At 39.9% G+C, this 22,679-nt stretch overlaps 1 protein-coding gene across 2 annotated transcripts in view; it reads left to right on the plus strand.

Moving 5' to 3' along the window:
- The window catches only part of STK39 (serine/threonine kinase 39), a 323,317-nt gene that overhangs the window by 52,382 nt on the left and 248,256 nt on the right, over positions 1-22,679 (plus strand). The window lies entirely within an intron of this gene.

Genomic DNA, 22,679 nt, shown 5'->3' on the forward strand with positions numbered 1-22,679 from the left:
GGCCCCTGAGGAATAACCAGTGGTATTTCCTTCTCCAGTGCTTTTCTCACCGTCTCAAGCTCTGTGTATTATCCGTGAAATACTGCTCTTTTTGTGACTGTCTTGTTCTCCCAGGCATAGACAGGTAGCTTTTCTTTTGGTAGGGGTGGGGAGGGTGGGCTATAATTTGTTCTGGCAGCCCATCGTTGGTTTCTCTGTGCCCATTATTGGTCCAGTGACAAACTGGGCTTGGTTGCTACTTTTTTCTTACCTTGTCCTGAATGTTGGGTGGCTTCCAAACAAAGTATAGTACTGGATTTGTTAGTATCTTTACAGTATCATATATTTAATTTGCTTTAGGTTATAAGTTCCTGGAGGATGAGGAACAGCTCTGTGTATAGTGCCTCATGTGCTGCTCTGGTACTTCTGCAGATCATACGCTTTGACAAGAAGTTCCCGTATGTTTAAATCTCTGGAATCCCTATGATTATTCTTGTCCTAAAAGCACACGATGCATTTCAGGAGTATGCATCCTTTCCCCCAAGCATTTACAATCCTTTCTTGTCTTCTTGGCTGGATTCTCTTAAGGATCCTATTGTTCACGGTTCACTTTCTAGTTTGTCAGACTCTTGGATGTCATATCAGGGCTATTGAAAATGATAGAAAAAAGGTCTAGAGTCTGACACTCCTGACAGCTGTGACAAATCTTATTCTTTATAAAACCAGCTTCGGGCAAGACTCTTAGGTGCTGAACTCTCTGGAGATGTAACATTTCATGATTGATTCTCTAAGGCAAAACATTTCCCCTACCTTTCTCTGGGCCTCCTTGTTCTCTTTTGTTGTTTTCCTGTGTACGATCTACTCTTGGCCACCTTAGGTAGATTATCCAGTTTGTGGATTACTAATGTTCCTTATTTCTTCCCTCTGGCTATCTGAGGGCTCATAAGGCTAGCAGGGACCTTGCAAGGGCATCTAATGTGTCTTCTGCCCCTCTCTCTTTCCAGTGTTCTCTATGCTCTTCCCCCTCAACACACATAGACACACCCTTGGACACACCTTTCTGGCAGACCTTTACCTAAACAAATCCATTGCTTTGCTTTCCAACTCATTAGTCTTGTTCTACCCAACCCCCCTCTTTATTTTAAGTTTTCCATGTATGGCCCATTCATAACAGTTTTCCTCTGGAAACTAACTGGCCCTTCTATTACTATTTTGTCTAACATCTGGCTTTCTTGGAACAGATTAATGACCTTTGATGGGGTTTGCTCATACACTTTTCTATGAATAGTTTGACCAGTACTGAATAATCAATAAACTATTTTTAACTGTTCAGCAAACTTTTACTAAGTATCTTCTACATTCTAAGCACTCACTGTACCTATTCAAGGTTATCTTTTCATTTTCATTTTCATTTTCTTCCTAAGTATTTGTATCAAGGCCTTTGTAGCCAGGGGAAGGCAAAGGAATAGTTAATCTCATTGCTCATTAGTAACTCTTACTGAAGCTGTATTGAGGTTTAGAGATTTCAATTTGGTTTCTCTAAGGTTTCCATTTGGAGAAGGGGAATCCCTTTGTTTTATCTACCATAGGCATTGTTCTCAGTTATCTCTCCTGTTGGATGTTTTAGAAGATATAACCATAACCCTGACTTTTGCCCTCTCAGGAAGCATCTATCCCCTTTATCCTAAAGGGGCTTGTTGAGAGCTATTGCCTGAGGTAGCAACTCCTTCTGAGCTGTTTTTTTTTTTTTTTGGCAGAATAAAACTTTCCTTTGTTCTAGTTTTTGATGGTTGCTGGAGGTCATCTTTTTAAGGATGCTTTCTTTTAAAACTTTTTGACCCGGTAGCCTAAGAAGTCTTTGGGGAAATGCCCATGAACTGAAAATGGGAGAATTCTCCTTATCCATTGTTGATAGGCTTGTGGTATACAAGCAGTTTGATGTGGATAACCTAGAACTATGATTTAGGATCACAGAACTGGATTGGACCTTAGAGAATAATTCCTTTATTTTATTTTATTTTATTTTTGCGGGACAATGAGGGTTAAGTGACTTGCCAGGGTCACACAGCTAGTAAGTGTCAAGTGTCTGAGACCGGATTTGAACTCAGGTCCTCCTGAATCCAGGGCCAGTGCTTTATCCACTGCACCACCTAGCTGCCCCTAATTCCTTTATTTTAGAGATGAGGAAGTGAATCTAAGGGACTTGCTGAGGATCACACAGTTATTGTTTGAAAGAGGATTTGAACCCAGGTCTTCTGACTTTATCCAGTACTCCAGCTACTATGCCATCTTGGGATGTTGACCCCAGATAGGCCTTTCATATTTTTCTTATAGATGAGTAAACTTAGGTCTGCAGATTTTATATGAATTAACCTAGTTTACTTATTTAGTCAGTGGCAGGGCCAGGGCCCCTAATGGGTTTATATGGGTAGAAAGGATTGAGGTAGGATTTGGACTCAGGTCTTATGGTTCTGATGCTTAGGCTTTTTCCATTACACCCTACTGATGCATCCTACAGACCTCTTTCTCTTAGTCATATTTTAACAACCACTTTTTCTCCAGTGGAACATTTTTGCTGCTAGTTAAATTCCAACTTTGCACAGAGGGCATCAATTCCCAAATATTTAAATGGAAGATCCTGGGAGGATTTTTTCATAGTTTATCTAGTAAGAGTTTGAAATCCAGATCCATCTGGCAGTGTAGTTAGAAAATGTAAACATTGTGAGAAATGCCTCTTAGAATTTTAACTCTTTGTAGGGCATATTTTCAAGGAATTTTTGATGGAAATTGACCTTAACTTAAGGGAATATTAGCAGATATTATTGTACCTTTTAAAAAACTTCAGTTATTTCCTCAGTTGACATTTTTTGCATTTAGCAGTTTTTCTGATTCTACTAAATTTTAGATATCTAGAAAAAAATGCATCTGCTTTATTTTGAAATAATTGTGACTTGTCCTGTTTAATGCTGAGCTAAGTGAGCATATAGGCATACCTAGCCTAGTGCTAACTGATTTGACACAGGGGTAGTTAAGTTCATAAGAGAAATGTTTTGTTTTGTTTTTTAAAAAAGGTGGTCCATTGAAGACAAGGCCATGGGCTTTCCCAGATTTGCAGTGGACATTGATTATAATGTTTAAATGATAATAGTTGGTGGCAATCTTATGCACAGTCTTATCTCTGTTGTGTGTGGGTATACCCATGTCATCAGAATACAAGAAGACTTAACAAAGGCAGTATAATTACTTGTAAACTTAGTGTAAAAATGAAAGGGAATGTTTGTAAAGTGGTGAAAGGAGGAAGAGCGCTTGCCAGACATTTATGTGATAATTATAGAAAACCCAAACGAGGAGATTTTTATCTTGACATATTTTAAAAGTGTGAAAACGGGAAAAGAAAGCATGTCGTTTCACTTAGTTAAATGGTTTATGATTTTTATTTGAGAGTAGAAAGGCAGGAAAGATGGTGGTTTTGTGCATGTGGGTGTTTTTCATGGCTTTGCTGGTGCAACAATGGCTTTTCAGTCTTCTTATCCAGTCAGATCCTTCCTGGCTTCTGACACGGTTGTATGCATGACTTTTGTTGGAACAGGAAAAAATCTATGAAGGGGGTTAGGGGGGCAGAGCCAAGATGGTGGAGGAAAAGCAGTTACTCACCGGAGCTCTCTCCCAAACTCCTCCACATACCTTTAAATAATGCCATAAGACAATTCCTAGAGCAGAACCCACCAAAGGACAGGGTGAAATAATTTTTGAGCCAAAGACAACTTAGAAGGTCTGTTGTATCATGATGGAAAGGTCTTTTGTACCAGGGTGAGAGTGGAGCACAGTCCAGTACAGGCCATTACAGTGCAGACCTGGCACCAGCAAACCAGGATCAGGCCTTGGGAGCCATTAATCAGCAGTGGCAGCAACTGCTTCTGGAACTGTCAGGCCACAGAGTTTGGTAAGGGGGTCAAATAACTGGTCAGAAGGAGATTATAGGTGTCTCTTTGCTAGCACTGGGAGCAGGGCTTTTGCTTTGCCTATACTCAGATCCAGGTTGCAGTGCTGGGTGGCAGTTCCAGGGCAAGGAGAAGCACTAGCACATCAGAGCTTTTGTGGCTGCAGTGGAGGGGGCCCCTTTCTCACAGTTCCAGGGCAGAAAAATGGGCTTCTGGTTGCTCACAGACCACAGCACAGGCCAGGAGAGTAGCAAACACACCTCTCCTTAGATCATACCATCTTGGAAGAACTGAAAACTTACAGGTCCCTAGAAGTATCTCTGAAAACATCTGCATGAAACTTGGAAGCCTGAAATAGTGTGCCCTCTACCCTGAAAGCAGGGTCCTACTGTTGCAGAGTTAAAATTCAAGAAATAGGCTGGGAAAATAAGCAAACAGAAAAAAATTCTGACCATAGAAAGCTATGGTGACAAGGAAGATCAAAACATACCCTCAGGGGGCAGCTAGATGGCGCAGTGGATAGAGCACCAGCCCTGGAGTCAGGAGTACCTGAGTTCAAATCTGGCCTCAGACACTTAACACTTACTAGCTGTGTGACCCTGGGCAAGTCACTTAACCCCAATTGCCTCACTAAAAAAAAAAAACAAAAAACAAACAAAAAAACAAAAAAACATACCCTCAGAAGAAGATAACAGTCAAAGCTCCTACATCCAAAACCTCCAAGAAAAATATGAATTGGTCTCAGGCCATGGAAGGGCTCAAAAGGGACTTTGAAAATAAAATAAGAGGAGAGGAAAAATTGGGAAGAGAAATGAGGATGCAAGAAAATGATGAAAAAAATTAACAGCTTGGTAAAGGAGACACAAAAAAAGACTGAAGGAAGTAACACCTTAAAAACAGACTAGGTCAGATGGTAAAAAGAGGTACAAAAAAGTCAGTGAGAAGAAGAATGTCTTGAAAAAGCAGGTTTGGCTTAATGGAGAAAGGGGCACAAAAATTCACTAAAGAAAAAACTCCTTACAAAGTAGAATTGGCTAAATGGAAAAGGAGGTACAAAAACTCATTGAAAAAAATAATTCCTTAAAAATTAGAATTGAGCAAATGGAAGCTAATGACATCATGAGAAATCAAGAAACAATAAAACAAAACCAACAGAATGAAAAAATAGAAGATAATGAAATATCTCATTTGAAAAACAACTGACCTGGAAAATAGATACAGGAGAGATAATTTAAAAATCATTGCTCTACCTGAAAGCCATGATCAAAAAAAAAAGATAGGCAACATCTGTTAAGAAATTATCTAGGAAAACTGCACTGGTATTCTAGAATTAGAAGGTAGAATAGAAATTGAAAGAATCCACTGATTATTTCCTGAAAGAGGGCATTCAATGAAAAAGAGGACTTTCAGGCATTCTTTATGAAAAGACCAGAACTGAATAGAAAATTTGGCTTTCAAATACAAGACTCAAGCAAAGCATAAAAAGGTAAACAGGAAAAGCAAATTATAAGGGATTTTAAAAAGTTAAACTGTTTACATTCCTATATGGGAAGATAAGATAACTCATAAGAACTTTTTCATTATTGGGGCAGTTGGAAGGAGTATATATAGACAGAGGGCACAGGTGTGAGTTGAGTATGAAGGGATAATATTTAAAAAAATAAAATTAAGGGGTGAAAGAGGAATGCATTGGGAGAAAGGAAAAGGGAGAGGTGGAATGGGGCAAATTATTTTGTGTAAAAGAAGCAAGGAAAAGCTTATACAGTGGAGGGGAAGATGGGGGAGGTAAAGGGAAGTGAGGAAACCTTGGTCTCATCAGAATTGGCCAAAAGAGGGAATAACATATATACTCAATTGTATATAGAAATTTCTCTTACCTTCCAGGAAAGTAAGAGGGGAGAGGAATAAGAGGGAATAGGGTGGGTGATAGAAGGAAGGACAGATTGGGGGAGGGAGTGCTCAAAAGCAAAACACTTGAGGAGGGACAAGGTGAAGGGAGAGAGAATAGAATAAATGCGGGGCGGGGGGGGTGAATGGGGAGGAATAGGATGGAGGGAAATACTGTTAGCAGTAGTAACTGAAAAAATTTTGAAAAGCAAGTTTCTTTGATAAATGGCTTATTTCTCAATATATAGAGAACTGAGTCAAATTTATAAAAATAAGAGCCATTCCCCAATTGATAAATGATCAAAGGATATGAACAGTTTTCAGATGAAATAATCAAAGCTATCTCTAGCCATATGAAAAAAATGTCCTAACTCACTATTCATTGGAGAGATACAAATCAGAACAACTCTGGGGTACTACCTCATACCTATTAGAACAGAAGAGAAAAATGACAAATATCGGAGAGGATGTGGGGAAAAATGAAACATTAATGTACTACTGGTGGCATTGTAAACTGATTCAACCATTTTGTAGGGCAGTTTGGAACTATGGCCAAAAGGCTAGAAAGCTGTGAATACCCTTTGACCTAGCAATACCTCTACTAGGTCTGTACTCAAAAAAATAAAAAAACAAAAAGGAAAAGGACTTACAGGTTAAAAAATATTTATAGCAGCTCTTTTCTGGTGGCAAAGAATTGGAACTTGAGGGGTTGCCCATCCGTTGGGGAATGGCTGAACAAATGGTGGTATGTGATTATGATGGAATACTATTGTCCTTTAGGAAATGATGAGCAGGGTGCTCTCAGAAAAACCCGGAAAGACTTCTATGAGCTGATGCAAAGTGAAATCTACTTTCTATAAAGTGACAACAGTGTTGTGGGATGATCAGCTGTCAATGACTTAGCTATTCTCAATAAAATAAATGACCAAAGACAGTTCTGGAGGATAAAAAATGCTATCCATCCCCAGAGAAAGAACTTATGGTGTCTAAATAGAGATTGCAGCCTATATTTATTTTTCTTGAGGTTTTTTGGTCTGTTCTCTTTCACAACATGACTAATATGAACAAAACAAAACATGACTAATATGGAAATGTTGTACATGACTACACGTGTATAGCCTATTGCTTGCCTTCTCAATGGGATTCAGAGGGGGAGGGAGGAAGGGAGAGAATTTGGAACTTAAAGGTTTAGAAATAGTTGTTAAAATTGTTTTTACATGTAATTGGGGAAAAATAAAATACTAAATAGAACTGGGGGGAAAACAAAAACAACAACAACAAAACCTTACATGGGGCAGGTAGGTAGCGTTACAGTGGCTAGAGCACCCATCCTGTATCTGAGTTCAAATGTGGCCTCAGATACTTACTAGCTGTGTGTCCCTGGGTAAATCATTTAAGCCTGATTGCCTCCTGAAAATAAATAAATGAATGAATGAATGAATGGAAATAAAAAACGTCAATGAACGGGGGCAGTGTGACACAGATAGAATGCTGGACTTGGGTTGATGAAGGCCTCTCTTGGACACTAGGTTCATGACTTGGGCAAATCATTTCCTAATGCATAAAATGTCAAGAATAATAGCACATACCTTAGAACATTGTGATGAGGATCAAGAGATACTATGTATGTAAAGCTCTTAGTGAATCTTAAAGCTCCAGATAAGTGTAGGTGATGGTGATGACGATGTTACTGAAAATATTGCTTTAATGAGAGATGCTAGGACGAGTAATTAAAAATTATTTGCTTCTATCATTTGAGAGTATATGATATGTGAAGAAAAGTGTCTTTGTGGCCACCTGAGCTCTTTGTTGGATAGCTAAAATTGTTTTTTAGGTTAGATGTTCTTATAAAAAATAACACTGAAATCAAACTGTCTTAAGATCAAATCATTTCTAAGCCCCATCTAACCAGCCTAGTTATTTCAAGCAGCATTTGATGTGACCATATTCCTATATGACCAAAGAATTCGGGCAATCCAGCGTGGTCTGTTGCATGGGCTAATAACAACTTTTATTTTCGTCTTATTTGATCAGCACTCAACCATTTCAGGTAGCTTGTCTACATGTATTTATCTTCATTTTACATATGAGAATGCTTGAGACTCATAGGGACTTGCCCAAAGTTATTCATCTAGTAAGTGGAAGAACTGGGATTCAAACCCAGGTTTCACGTTTCCAGCTCTAGGATTCAGTTTATTAAATTTCATTTTATACACAATTTTTCAGGAACATACATCTAGGTACTCCCACATTGGGATTTGACCTGTAGATAGCAATCTCTTACTCTGCTCCAGGCATTCTCTTGAGATGTCTAGGCAGGCTCACAAGCTAAGTTTAGCAAATATAAACACCGTCGGCGCAACATCAATATTCTCTGAGGCCAAGAAGAGGCTTTTATAGATTTATGTGAAGAAGCTCCTTGGTCTCCTTTTTTAAAGCATTGAAAATAAATCTTATTATGTCAACTGAATTTTGGATAGCTGCTTAACCCCTTCATCATCAAGACTTTAACATTTCCAGCTGACCCAAAGCACTTCCTTTAACTCTATTTTTAGCCATGGAGGGGAGTGAAGGGCAGGAATGCCTAAAATATAGTGCTTGAGTGAAGAATCTAGAAGACAGCTGGGGAAACTGGGGATTGCATGCAGATATATCACTTACTTTCTTAGATATGTCATTGAGGATTCTGAAAGGCAAAAATGTAACTTCTAAATAGGTTGCAATCTCCATTTATCTGTACTGAGTATTCCCCTCTTAGTTTTCTTTATCTACAAATGTTGAAATAAAAAAGGAAAGTAATTCACAACTAGGGCTATCTGTATTTGTTTAGCAACCCTCTGATGCTTTCATCTGCAGAATCTAATCTGATCTCTTTACAACAAAATGTAGATAGTGAACATTAAAATTTATTTTGATGGTGGATTATAGTGTAAAATAATAAATTCCCCCCTTTCCCCCCACAGCCTTTTAAAAGGAAGCTGGCAACTTTCTCCAATTCATTGCCTCACTTTACTGGTGTTTTGTCCTCCATTCTAGTTTCCTAGTTATATAATCCGTAAGTAAGGTGGTTCTGTCTTTTTCTTTTTTATTGGCATGCTTTGGCAAGACATTGACACATAAATTATAGAATGACAAAATTTGAGAGTTAGAACCGTAGAACTGATTTCGAAAGTCATCTCATCCTACTTCTTCATTTTACAGATGAGGAGATTGTAATCTAGACAGTGACCTTCCCAAGGTTACAGAGTCTGCTGTATAGCAAGAACCTAGGGGTCTCAAGTCTCAGTTCAGGCCTCTGTTAACCCCTAATTTGATTGTTCTCAAAACTAGAGGGCTCGATAAATCTCCTTGGGGCAGAGCTAGAACTAGAACCCAGGATCTCTGCTTCCCTGTCTGGTGCTCTTTTTCTCTTTTGGTCCACACCTGTAATTTCATTGGTATAGGGAATTCACAGTGGTGAAATTCCTTTCACCAATGCAGACCTACACTTGTGGATAGAGATCCAGCTGGGTTTCCAGTCCTGCCTTTGACATATTCTAGCTGTGACCCCCAGGGCAAATTAGACAATTCGCTCTATTTATAGAAATCCCAGAATTTTGGAGGGAGAAGATACCTTAGTGACCCAGTCCAACCCTTTCATTTTTGCAGATAAGAAGTTGAGGTTCCAAGATGGGAAGAGGGGATATAACCAGTCAGTAGCAGACATGGAAACTAGAACTGAGGCCTTCAGGGCTCTTTGCCCATTGTTTTAGCTGTTAGCCTCAGTGTATCTGCTGTGCCTTTTCCTGAACAAACTAGTCAACCTTGTCATTTATGTTTGCTAGTATTTTAGCCCTTAGTTTGAATGAAGGTTAGGTTAATAACTGAATATGGGGGAAATGTTTGTAGCTGGTACTATTAAGATTTTTTTTGATCCTTTTAAGAGTTTCTTCTTGACTCTGGAAGAAAAGGGGTGCTGTGGTGAAATAAAAAAATGAAAACCTCCAGAAATAAGCTTTTCTAATTAAATTATTTTCTCTTTCAAATTTGTATTTCTTTATACTTTTTTTTTCCTCCCAGGTAAGAGTAGTGATGTATTTATATACAGATGTCAATTGTGAAGCAATGCGCAGCATTGCTTAATTGTTTATCATTTTTCTAACCCTCCCTTTGCTACCTAGGAACCGTTGCTCTTTTCCTGTTGTAGTTACTAGATCTCAACTTCTTACTGTATATTCCTACTCCTCTCTTTTTTTTTTTTTTAAGTGAGGCAGTTGGGGTTAAGTGACTTGCCCAGGGTCACACAGCTAGTAAGTGTTAAGTGTCTGAGGCCGGATTTGAACTCAGGTACTCTTGACTCCAGGACCGGTGCTCTTATCCACTGCACCACCTAGCTGCCCCCTACTCCTCTCTTTTGATGATGTCTTTTTGTTCCAACCAAAGCAGCATAATTGATAGAGATGAGTCATTTGAGCTATCATCCAGATAAGGCTTAAAATAGTCCAATCTGTATGTATGCATATGGATGTTAGTGTAGGGCTGCAAGGTTCCTGGAATGATAAATACCTCTAAGTGTTGATTAGAGTGTGGTGAAGGGAATATGGGAGTAGTAAAATTTTTTTCTACCCCCCCTTTTTTTTTCCCTTTAGGAGTATATATAGGTTATAGGTTTTTTGGATGATTTATTGTAGTCTTGGTATGATACTTTGGTTTAATGACAAAATTTTATTTTTCCCATAGAACACATTTGTTTTTTCTTTCTTATTTCAAGATGACAATATAGTAGGACACACCCCTTCCCCTATATTCCAGTGGTGGAACGTTTACTTCTGGGGCAGTTCAGAGAAGCAGACATTTTTATCTGGAAGGGCTCATAAGATGAGATAGATGTAGAGCTGGGAGGAACCTTCTAGTATAGCCTCCTCAGTTTATACGTGAGGAATCCAAGGCCCAGGGATGTTGTCACGTGGGCAGTTAACATCAGAGATGGGATTTGAACTCTGGTCCTCTGACTACAAAGAGTACCTTTTCCACTATAATAAGCTGTCCTCCCTCCCCCCCCCCTCTCGTGGGGCATTGAGGGTTAAGTGACTTGCCCAGGGTCACGCAGCTAGTAAGTGTCAAGTGTCTGAGACCGGATTTGAACTCAGGTCCTCCTGAATCCAGGGCCTGTGCTTTATCCACTGTGCCACCTAGCTGACCCAGAAGCTGTTCTCAAAAGCAGTTCGACAGAGGGATTAGAGTTTTGAACTTGGAGTCAAGAATACCTAACTTTAGGGGCAGCTAGATGCCTACTTTTAAAAACGTTCTGAGAAGGGGTCCATTGGCTTGACTAGACTGCCAAAGGGGTCTAGGACACAGAAAAGGTTCTAAACAGGGAGCCCCACAGTTCATTCTTTCCTTTTGTTAAGAGGGTATATGATTAAAATATTAATGTAGTAGATATATTGTTAAAAATTTTAAATTACATCAACTGAATTTGTAACTTAGAAATTGGGCATCATGACCAGAAAACCTCTCTCAGGCTCCTGTGGCTCCTGCTTCTTTGGACACTTGCCTCTTCTGAGCCTCAGTTTACTTACTTATAAAATAGGGATAATAATAGAACCCCTCTCAAAATGATGTTTCTAGGAGCAAATGAGATGCATAAAAAGTGCTTTTTAAACTCGTGAACCCTATGTAGCCATGGTGCGTTGTGAACACCAACTCTGACTTTCTGAGCAGGCTCTTTGATGCACCTGACCCTAACAGAGGCAAGTCTAGAGTACAGAATGGGGTACTCCATGGTGCAGCCCCTGAGTCCTCTCTCTCATGAGCCTCGGTGTAACCTCATGTGTGGAAATGTGCCCCTGTTCCTCATTACTGTAGCTCTTGAGCCTCTGCCAGTGTGCTTCCCTTTTCCACAGTCAGGCACCATGATATCATGAGCTCGTTATACAAATCATTTTACTAAACTATAAGGCAGAAACAGGAATAATAATATTTATCCATTATCAGCAAAACCAGAAAGAATCAAAACTTCTACTCAGTAGATGAAAAAAGCAGGAATAATCAAAGCATTATAGTCTGCCCATATACTTAGGTCATTCTCTACAATGAAAAGGGGAAAGTAGATACTTACTCAGAGGAGTTGTGCAGTGAGACACACGTGTGCTTTGCACAGTGCCTGGCACATAGTAGGTAGGCACTTAATACATATTGACTGATTGAATAGGAAAACTCATGCATCTGGAGTAACTTATGGCTCTGAATCAGAGGCCTGTCCTTTTTAGTTCTTCCCTGCTGGGCAAAGCTGTTTATCTTCTCTAGCTGATGAAGCAATGACAAGTTGATTATTGTGGCTTTTGCTATTATTTTAAAGCTCACAACCACCATTAATAAGGCACTGAGAAGATGATGCTATTGTAGTGGCCAGCAGTTCCTTTTCAGCTGCCCAGCTCTTCAGATTTGCAAAGAATAGGGAGATTCTGCATGGTCCAGTTAGCTCCTAACTCCTCCCAGCAAAGTAGATGTAGGGCCTCTTTCTTTCTCTGTGTCTCCTGGCAGGAGAAGACAAGAGGTATCTCTGAAATGTCTCCTCTCAGGGACTTGAAGGAAATAAGGCAACAGGATTCTTCCAGTGAGGATTCAATAGCTGTTCCAGCCTTTTGCTAGCTAGAGCAGTTCCTCTTTTCCAATCAGTAAGTTCCCAGTGAAACAGTTCAAAAGTCAGCTGGCTCAGTTAAAAGAGTGTCAGGGTCTTCTGCCCCCTGCCTCTTGTGACTTCTCTACTCTGCCTACTTTCTTGCTTTTTCTGTCTTTTCCTGTAGTTTTTTCTCTGCCCTCTTCACCATTTCTAGTACTTAAAATCAGATTCTCTTCATGATCAGTGACTCATCCTTACCTTCTGAGGCAAAACTCAAGAAATGTTGCTTTCTGTCAGGTATGATCCCAGTACTCCTTATATAATCTTCCCATTGTCCCCCAACAGTTATTTGTCTTACAGTTATTTAAGTTGAACTTTTAAAACTTAAAAAAAGGGTCACATGCAAATGATCTGACGAGCCACAGTGCTCTGTAGCCACTGTCAGACTCACTTATTGCTCTGCCTTCAAACAGATCCTCCTCTTAGTCTGTTGATCTGAGGGGCATTTCTGTGTCTGGTCGTCAGAACCATCTCTCTTCCAAATACTTGATTTAGGAGCCTGTGTTTCTTAGGATTTTATCAGTTTCCTTTACAGAAATGTACTTTTTCTGCCCTTTTCAGTGCCCAAACTATTCACATGTAAAAGAGGGGCAGTACCATACAGGTATATAAATATGATCCATGATTACTATTTGTCCAAAGTAAAACAACTGGCAAAGAAGACTTGAAACTGAATAATTTCCATCAGCTGAGAAAGGTAGGAATTAAATTAGTTGTTTAACATGTCATGTGACTATCATCAATCACTAATTTGTAATGTCCACACATCTATTTATAATTAATAGGGGTATTTAAAGCTTAGGGGTGCTGGCATTTGTGGTATAAGGAAGTGGGTTCAATATTTAAAAAAAATGTTTTTAATGGATTTTCCCCTTGGAATAAACATTTCTTAACACACACACACAGAGTCCTACAAATATACAAATACTGTTCTTCTAGAATTTGATTGTTTTTTGCCAATAGAGCCAGGAGCAAATTTGTCTTAAAATGTGTGATGAGGGGACAGCTAGGTGGCACAGTGGATAAAGCACTGGTCCTAGATTTCAGGAGGACCTGAGTTCAAATCCAGCCTCAGACACATGACACTTACTAGCTGTGTGACCTTGGGCAAGTCACTTAACCCTCATTGCCCCACCAAAAAAAAACCCACCCAAAACCAAAAACAACACTTTGGGTAGCTAGGTGGCACAGTGGATAAAAACACTGGCCCCTGGATTCAGGAGGACCTGAGTTCAAATCCGGTCTTAGACACTTGACATTTGCTAGCTATATGACCTTGGGCAAGTCACTTAACCTCATTGCCCCACCAAAAAACAAAACAAACAAACATGTATGATGATACTTAAGAATAACGTGGCCTTGCCTTTCAGCAGCAGTATAAAGATATTCTCTTAGTTATCTAGAATGTTAGGGAATTGTTGTTCAGTCACATTGACTCTTCCTGATCTCATTGGGGTTTTCTTGGCAAGATACTGGAGTGGTTTGCTGTTTGCTTCTCCGGATCATTTTACATTTGAGGAACTGGATTAAATGATTTTCCCAGGGTCACAGAGCTAGTAAGTGTCTGAGCCCAGATTTGAATTCAAGTCTAGTCTGACTCTAAGGCCCAGTGCTTTATCCACTGAGGCCACCTGGCTGCCTCCAAGAATATATAGTAGAAGGATATGATTGAGTCCTTTGAAGTCATTCTCAAAGATTTAGGGATATAACCCTCAAAACATCCTAGTTTCTTAGTATCCCATTTTGTATTGTTACCCATAAAATTAACTTTTTTTTTTTTTTTTTGTGGGCAATGGGGGTTAAGTGACTTGCTCAGGGACACACAGCTAGTAAGTGTTAAGTGTCTGAGGGTTGGATTTGAACTCAGGTACTCCTGACTCCAGGGCCAGTGCCTCTATCTACTTGCGCCACCTAGCTGCCCCATTCATAATTTTTTTATACTTAAATGAATAAGTACTATGTTGTAATTCAGTTTCACATATCAGTATCCATTATTCCCTTAGTCATTTGTTTTTTGTTTGCTAATTCCTAGCTTTCTTGAGTTGTGATTTAGATTGTGGTTTTATATAAAAGTAAGAAAAAAGTTAATGTTTTCTCTTTGTTCCCAGTACCCTTTTGGAGAGGTAGTGTGCCACAGTACATAGAAGGCCAGTGTTAGAGTCAAGAAAATCCTGGGTTGAGTTTCTTCCTCTGGCAAAAACCAGCTTTATTACCATGGGCAAGTCCCTTAACCTCTCGGATCCCTAGACAACTCACTAAAATGATAAGTTAAGGATGAATATTAGTGGAGGGAGTTTCCATGTGGGTTATATCCTATACAAATGAAATAACAGGTCTAGAAAAAATAAAATATCAAGTATCATCCCAAAAATGTTTTTGTTTCCCAAATGATATAGACTGCACTGCACTTAATTTTAGGTTCTTATTTTTAATAATTTAGGATAGTCATTTGAGGTTTAAAGTTTCTTTCCTCAATATTCTTGGACCATGGATGACAAAAACAAGCCTCTTGAAGGCTAGGACTATTGTCTTTGTTAACCCTCAGATGGGCAAAGTCTAGGCAGTATAAAGGTACTGCTGGGGAAGCTGCAAAGTCCTGGTTAGCAGTCATATGACATTTGGAGGAATTATCCATCCTTTATTCCCTGAAGTAATGGAATTCATCTCAGGAAGAAAGAAGCATTTCTCTCTTTTCCTTGTTATTATGAAAAACCACCATAAATGTATTTTAAAGGATCTGATGGCATCTAATTTTCTAGTATTTTGTTTCTCTGTCCAGAGGACATGAAAAATCTAGAAGTAGAAAAGTGTTTTTTTTTTTTATTTGTGCTATTTACATCACTGTGTGATAAGATGAATTAGAAGGCCCTGTTCATTCATTGTTCAACATTTGGACACAAAGCCGAATGACAGCTTGAGGTTCCAAAACTTCTCAACAAGCCCAGGATGATAGACCTCATCTAATCACATTATACTTGCTTAGTAGAGATATGTAAAGCGCTACATTTGAGTTTAATAACTCAGGATGGTGAGGCATGGCTAGATCGCCAGTTCATTTGAAAATGGTCTGGGTTTTAGTGATCACAAGCTCAAATGTGAGTCAGTTATGTGACATGACCACTAAAAGACTCTGGATGTATTGAATAGTGTGTAATTTAAGATTCTAAATGTGGGTTCTACTCTGTTCCCCCCCAGTTTTGGGGGAAACTGACTAAATCACTGATAAAACGAGTTTAGGTTTTTAAGGGTTTATTGAAAGATAGAAAGAGAAAGATTGAGAACAGAATTCCAACAGCATGGCAATCCTATCTTTTCTCAATTTTCCTGTGAAGTCTTCTGCCCCGCCGCCACCACCACCACCATGAAGTAAGGAACCCAAAAAGAGACAGAGCTCTCCGAGCAGGCCCTCCTTCCTCCTTCCTGTCCCCTCCCAGAAAATGGGGTGGCTCCTCAAGTTGATTGGCTGGTAGCCTTGATAGACAGTACCCATGAGCAAATGTCACTTCCTGACCTCAAGGAAAAGCCACATGGCCTTGCCCTCTGAGGCATTCTCCTCATGGTGGAGCTTTCCTATAGTAAGTCTCCAGTAGGTGGCGTCGTTCCAATCATTACAATAGAGGCATTTCTACATACTGTGAGGGACGTGATAGTCCTGCTATACTCTGCCCTTGTGAGACTGCATTTATAGTATGTGCATTTCTGGGAGCCGAATTTTAGTAAAGAAAGACCTTGGTAAAGTAGAGTTTAGACAAAGGAGGGTGACTGGTGTGGGTGGGAACTGGTCTGCAAGTTAGAAAACTGAGAGGGCATGTGATAGTTGTCTTCAAGTATTTGAAGGACTCACATGGAAGGAAGGATTAGATTTTTTTTTTTTCCTGCTTGCCTCAGACGGCGAGAACTAGGATCAATGGCTAGATGTTGTTCATAGCATATTTAGCTCAGTGTAAGGAAAAACTTAGACCTGGCCAAAATTAGAAGGGACTAACTTTGGGCAGTGGTCAGTTTCTCTATTTGAGACATTCAAGAGGATCTGGAAGGTGCCTTTGTTAGCATAGTTGTAGATTGGATTCTTGTTTAGGTAGAGGTTGAACTAGATGAGTTCTGAGGGGTCCTTTCAGCTCTGAAATTTAGTGATTTGGCAGTTCATTACTTGACATTTGTACTGTGCTTGTCATTTTCCTAGACACAGGTCTGACCATGCTGTTTCTTTCCTCAAAAAATCTTGAATGGCTCCCTATTTCCTTTAGAATCAAATTAAAAATCCTTAGTCTGGACACCTTACTTTGTTAGTCTTTTACATTTTACCCTGCGTTCTAGTCAAAGTGACTCCTCACATCACATTTACCTCCATTTTCTATGCTTTTTTTTTTCTTTTAGAATTTGCGTTGTAAACTGAACACCAAATTTCCCTGTGAATGTAACAGAACAGAAAAGAAGAATTTTCATGAAATTGAATTTAAAAACCATTTTACATTTATATATAAGGTCTTCCCCTGCCCCACCTCTGTGCCGTGTTTACCTAGTGTGCTTCTCCTCTATCTGGAATAAACCCTAGCCTTTTTTTTGGGGGGGGGGATTGTGAGGCAATGAGGGTTAAGTGACTTGCCCCATGTCACACAGCTAGTAAGTGTCAAGTGTCTGAGGCCTTATTTGAACTCAGGTCCTCCTGACTCCAGGTGGGTGCTCTATCCACTGCACCACCTAGCTTCCCCCCCCAGCTTTCTTCCAATAGCTTAGTTGCTACCTCCCTACATGAGGTGCTTCCTGCCTGAAATAACTTTATCTTGTTTTGCATAAACCTTGAATATTTCAGAGAAGGGCTGATCTGCATTAATAGAGAGTTCTATCTCTTATTCCTTGTTAGTTACAGTTACTTGTGTTGTATTTCCCCAGGAGAACAGAAGCTCTTCGAGGCAAGGCTGCTTTGGACCTTGTCTTGTATTCCCCTGTGACTGGTTTGTTTTTTTGAGGTGGAGTCAGACCTCCAGCATAGGGAGCTCCTAGTGAGGAAACCCCTTCGTGTATGTACTTTGACCCTTGCTTGGCAGCTCGTACTCTTTTTTTTTTTTTTTTTTGTGAGGCAATTGGGGTTAAGTGACTTGCCCAGGGTCACACAGCTAGTAAGTGTAAAGTGTCTGAGGCCACGATTTGAACTCAAGTCCTCCTGAATCCATCCACTGGCGACACCTAGCTGCCCCAGCTCATACTCTTAAGAGAGTTGCCTGGGAGCTACTGAGAAGTTAAGTGATTTGTCCAGGGTCGCTCAGCCAGGCTGTGTCAGAGGTGGGATTGAATCCTCTTTTCTGTGACTTTGAGACCTGCTCTTTATTCAGTATTCTTGTTGCTTTGCACACAGTAGATGCTTAAAGAAGCATTAAATTGAGTTGAATTGTTTCACTTGTGCTTAGAACTGGAACTCAACTTTAAGTCTATCTTCACTGGTTCTTCATAAGGAGGACTGTTTAAAAAAATACTATTTTAAGAAGCACTGAATCACATAGTGCATCATCCACCGATCCAGAGATAGATTATGAACCCCAAGCCTATTACTTTGCCTTATTCAGACTTTCTAGTTCAGTTGATCAGCCCCTTTCTCCAGGTGAACTTAATTTGAACCACTTGGGTGCTATAGTTTGAAGAACTTCTCCCTGAAATAATAGTTTTCAGGAGGCATGGGACCCCTGTAGACACTTGTGTTTTTCTTGCCTTTAGAGGGGGGTCTTACTGACTATTTAAGCAGCAGGGTGGTACAGTGGATAGGACCCAGAATCACCAAGACCTGAGTTAAGGCCTCAGACGCTAGCAGGTCAAGTCACTTAACCCTTGTTTGCCTCAGTTTCCTCATCAGTATGATGAGCTAGAGAAGGAAATGCCAAACCTCTCCAGTATCTCTGCCAAGAAAAACCCCAATGGGGTCAGGCACTGTCCAATGTGACTGAACAACAGCATCAAACAACACAAAGCATTGTTTATCTGGACAAATAGGATTTGACATTCCCTTGTGGAACATGTTGGCTTCCATTTACTTTGATTTAATCAGTGTATGGAAGAGGTTTTTTTTGTTTTTGTTTTAGCTTTTTTTTTCTTCTTTTGGCTAGGCAGGATTAGATGGACCGTCTTCTTGGAGCAGAACAGAACATTTTTCCAAGCCAGGTTATGATATTTTATTTTATTTATTTCATGAAGTCATAATAAGGAAAAAGAATCTCAAAGTTAGTTTTTCGGGATATAAAAATAAAGTTGCTCTGTAATACAGGTGTTTGACTATTGGCTAAGGGGCATTCGGAAGTCTGTAATTGTTCCAGGACCGTTACCTCCTACTGGTATTATTATGTCCTCTATCCCAATTTGTTCTACTGTTTAGTCATAACAACATTAAATTTTTGAGAATAACATACCCTTGTGCAGGTTTTAAAAAAATTTATCGTAATAGCTAGCCGGGAATGTCATTTAAGATTAAAGTGTCTAACCTATTCTGTTCAAATATTCCATTTTAATAATAATATTTTTGTTTAGATTCTATTTTGACAGAGTTCTTTTATATATGGTATTACGTAATTACAATATAGCCGATATCAGTTCAACTCAACAAATATTTATTAAGCAACTGCTCTATGCATGGCAACCTATGCTCAGGGCTGGGGATGAAAAAACCAAAAACAAAACATTTGGAGTAGCAGATATTATTTAAGGCATTTTTCGGTCTGGCCTCTTGTCCAGCTTCTCTAGCTCCTGGCCCATTGTCCTAAAGGCTTTCTGTTTGTACAGTGTCTACACCTGCTCTTCCTTTTGGAGGTGGTCTGGGTTCAGGTTTACTAGGAAAAGCCCATAGCAGCTCTTAGCACATTAGTCATGGAGTTTTAGAGTGCCCCACTCTATCCCCCCTTAAGAAAAAAATAACTTAAAACCTAAACATTTTGTTTTAAGACGAGAGAACACAAAGAATTGTAACTTTTCCATTAAAAAGTTTATACCTTGCCACATATTCTAAAAATTGTTGTTGAGGCTAAACCAGTTTTTTGAAAGCTGATAATAATAATAAAAAAAAGTATACACTTAATTTAGCTTCTGTGTTTGAATTAGAAATTGTGTTTTTGGGAAGGTAATGTTTACCTTTTATCTCGTGGATTTTTTTTCTGAGCTAGTCAAGCCTCATTGCTTACTGTACAGTACACTGTTTTATTTATTCTTATTAAAAAGGCTCTGCTCCAAACTGGTTACTAATGAAGAGCTAGATTGCATTATAACATTAAATAATATGTATTTTCATAGACTTTTCTGAAAACCTCAGAAGTTAGTTTCATTCATGTTTAAAAACCCTATAACCGGGGCAGCTAGTTTGGCACAGTGGATAGATCACTGGCCCCGGATTCAGGAAGACCTGAGTTCAGATCTGGCCTCAGAACCCGTGATACTTGCTAGCTGTGTGACCCTGGGCAAGTCACTTAACCCAATTGCCTCACCCAAAAAAAAAAACGCAAGAACCCACAACAACAACAGCAACAAACCATATAACCCTCTCAACAAATGTTTAAAGTAGGTCAGAAATAATATTAATACCATTTTATAGACCCTAACAATGAACTATTTGAAGACCTTTGGTGGAAAATTATGAGCTGTCAATAGGATGATACAAATTTTGTTTTGGCAATAAATGTCCAGTTTCATTGAGACATCTTGTCTTGTTCAGTTCTGCCTCCATTGCGTCTTTCATCCATCTGCCCCCATCTCTCATAGCATAGAACCCTACCACAGCCATTTCAGACCCTCTGTTAACAGTAGCCTGAACATTTGCAGTAACCCTTAAATGTCTCCCTCATCTCGGGGTCTTTTCTCTCCAGTGCCTTATTTCAATGGAGCCAGAATAATCTTGTTAACACCCAAGTTCTTGCCAATGCCTCCCTCCTCAATCAGGAATCTTCAGTGGTTCCTCTTCCCTCAAGGAAACAATATAAACTCTAGCAGTTTAAAAACCATGTACAGTCTGACTGTGGCCCACATTTTTTTCCATCATCCAAGTGGAGAGATGGAGTTAGCTTTCCTTCTTCTGGCCTAGTTGCTATTCCCAGAATTTCCCAGCCAGAAGACATTTGCAGAAGCTGTCCGCCCATGCCCATTCCCTGAGCACTCCAGGGCCTTTTGAGAATGTTTATCTTCTTTCAAAGCTCAATTACCTGTTAGCTTCTACAGCTCAATCCCTGCTAATTCTATCTCCTCCTTAAATTTTAAAAAAATTTACTTTGTTTTACATGTTATATCACTTATTACAGCAGTAAAACTTCTTGAGGGACAGGGCAGTTTTTCATTTTGTCTTTATCTATTGGGTTCTTTTTTTTTTTTTTGCAGGGCAATGGGGGTTAAGGTGACTTGCCCAGGGTCACATAGCTAGTAAGTGTCAAGTGTCTGAGGCTGGAATTTGAACTCAGGTCTTCCTGAATCCAGGGTTAGTGCTTTATCCACTGTGCCACCTAGCTGCTCCATATCCACTGTTCTTATGCTCACTGAGCCAATGATTGAGTGTACTCCCCAGTATCTAACATATTTCCTGGTGTTATGGAGAAAATTGGTGGGGGTTTGGAGTAGGGGGTTCTTAGGAATTCATCTTTAAAAGAATTACACCCTCTTGCCACAAATCCAATTAGAATAAAATAATAGTGTATTTAGAGGCTAGGGAAAGGAAATCAAGAGAGAAATCCTTGGACTTCTCATGGGGAGAAGGCATGGCACAGAGGCCTGGCTCTCTGAGATACCTATCTCCTAGAGCAGAAGACTGGCAGATACTTTATTAGAGGACGGATAGTGGTCTGATGAGGTGATAGCGTCTGACTGTGGAAAGTTCCCTTATTGGGGGAGAACCATCCCCCACTGGTGGTGGCTGGGGAAGTTGGATGATGGGGCGGCTCCGGATCTCTTAAGCAACCTCCCTCCAGCTCTTGTCACCAAGGCAGCAGCCACACCTAATACTTATCTCCCTGAGGGGTGGGGGAGACTGGTTAGGTGTGTCTGTCCTTGGTTTAGTTTTCTCAAGGAGAAGGTTTTTTTGATTTACCCCAGAAAAACTGGGGTATGAGCCCACAACACTGGGTAAACCAAGGATGGTCACCTAGTGCTAAACTCTATTGTAATAGTGTTTGAATCAGATTTAAAAAAATCTGTATCCTTCAACGTACCTTTACCTTGTGTAGATTAGGTCTTTCAAATGCCCAGGTACTCCTATCCATAATTCCTTGTTCCTCTTCTTGTTAGTATGTGGTTTCCCCACCCCCTTTGGATTCCTCCCTTAAATGAGCTTATGTAGACTGGTATTTGTTGCTGCCTTAGCTATAGTTTGAGGTCCAGCTTGAGTTTAAGTATATTCATTCCCATTTGATTCCCTACACCCTTTCTGGCTATCTCTCTTCAAATCAGTACCCCAGGCTAGTCTTTGTTTTGCTGTGGTATTATCAGATGGTTGTTACAAGTGCTGGCCTTTCTTTGTTGAGGTCTGTGACCTCCAAATGTTTTAACAAGTCAGGTCTTCCCAGGTAGTGGAGCTCATTCAGGTCATTGGTGAAATTTAAGTACACTTTGCTGAGAGGCTATTTTCCCTCCTCTCCTAGGTTTTTACTGTTCAGTTCTCTCTAAATCTGTGACTACAAACATGCAGGAAGAAAATTCATTGACTTCTTTCCCTTGGCCAAATGTAGATGACTCCCAGCAGCTACCAGGCTGTTGGTGCCAGCTTGACTGGAGCTCAGATGAATCTGTGCCCCTGCCCATCATATACCCATCACACGGGTTTGCCTTAAGAAACTTAAAGGGGAGAGAGAGAGGAGATGTGTGTTTTGTAAAGGAATGAACACGGTGCATTCTATGTATAACAAACATCTGTCCTCATTGTACTCTTCGGATGGCAGGGGGCATTTGATTTAGAGATTTGTAGTATAGGGTGTTCTTTTCACATTGTTATGGGGGAAAGTGGGGTAAGGGTTTGGGGTTAGGGGTTGGGGTTCTTAGGAATTCCTCTTAAAGAATTACACCCTCTTGCACACAAAAGCAGTTGAGAATAGGATGGTAGTTTATTTAGGGGCAAGGGAAGGGAAGGGAAGGGAAGGGAAGGGAAACCAAGAGAAATCCTTGGACTTCTCTTCGGGAGAAAGGCACAAAGCACGTGGCTCTGAGGTACCAATCTCCTGGAGCTGGAGACAGGTACTTTATAGGGGACTGAC

This window comes from Dromiciops gliroides, chromosome 3, assembly GCF_019393635.1.
Source record: "Dromiciops gliroides isolate mDroGli1 chromosome 3, mDroGli1.pri, whole genome shotgun sequence".
NCBI lineage: Eukaryota > Metazoa > Chordata > Mammalia > Microbiotheria > Microbiotheriidae > Dromiciops > Dromiciops gliroides.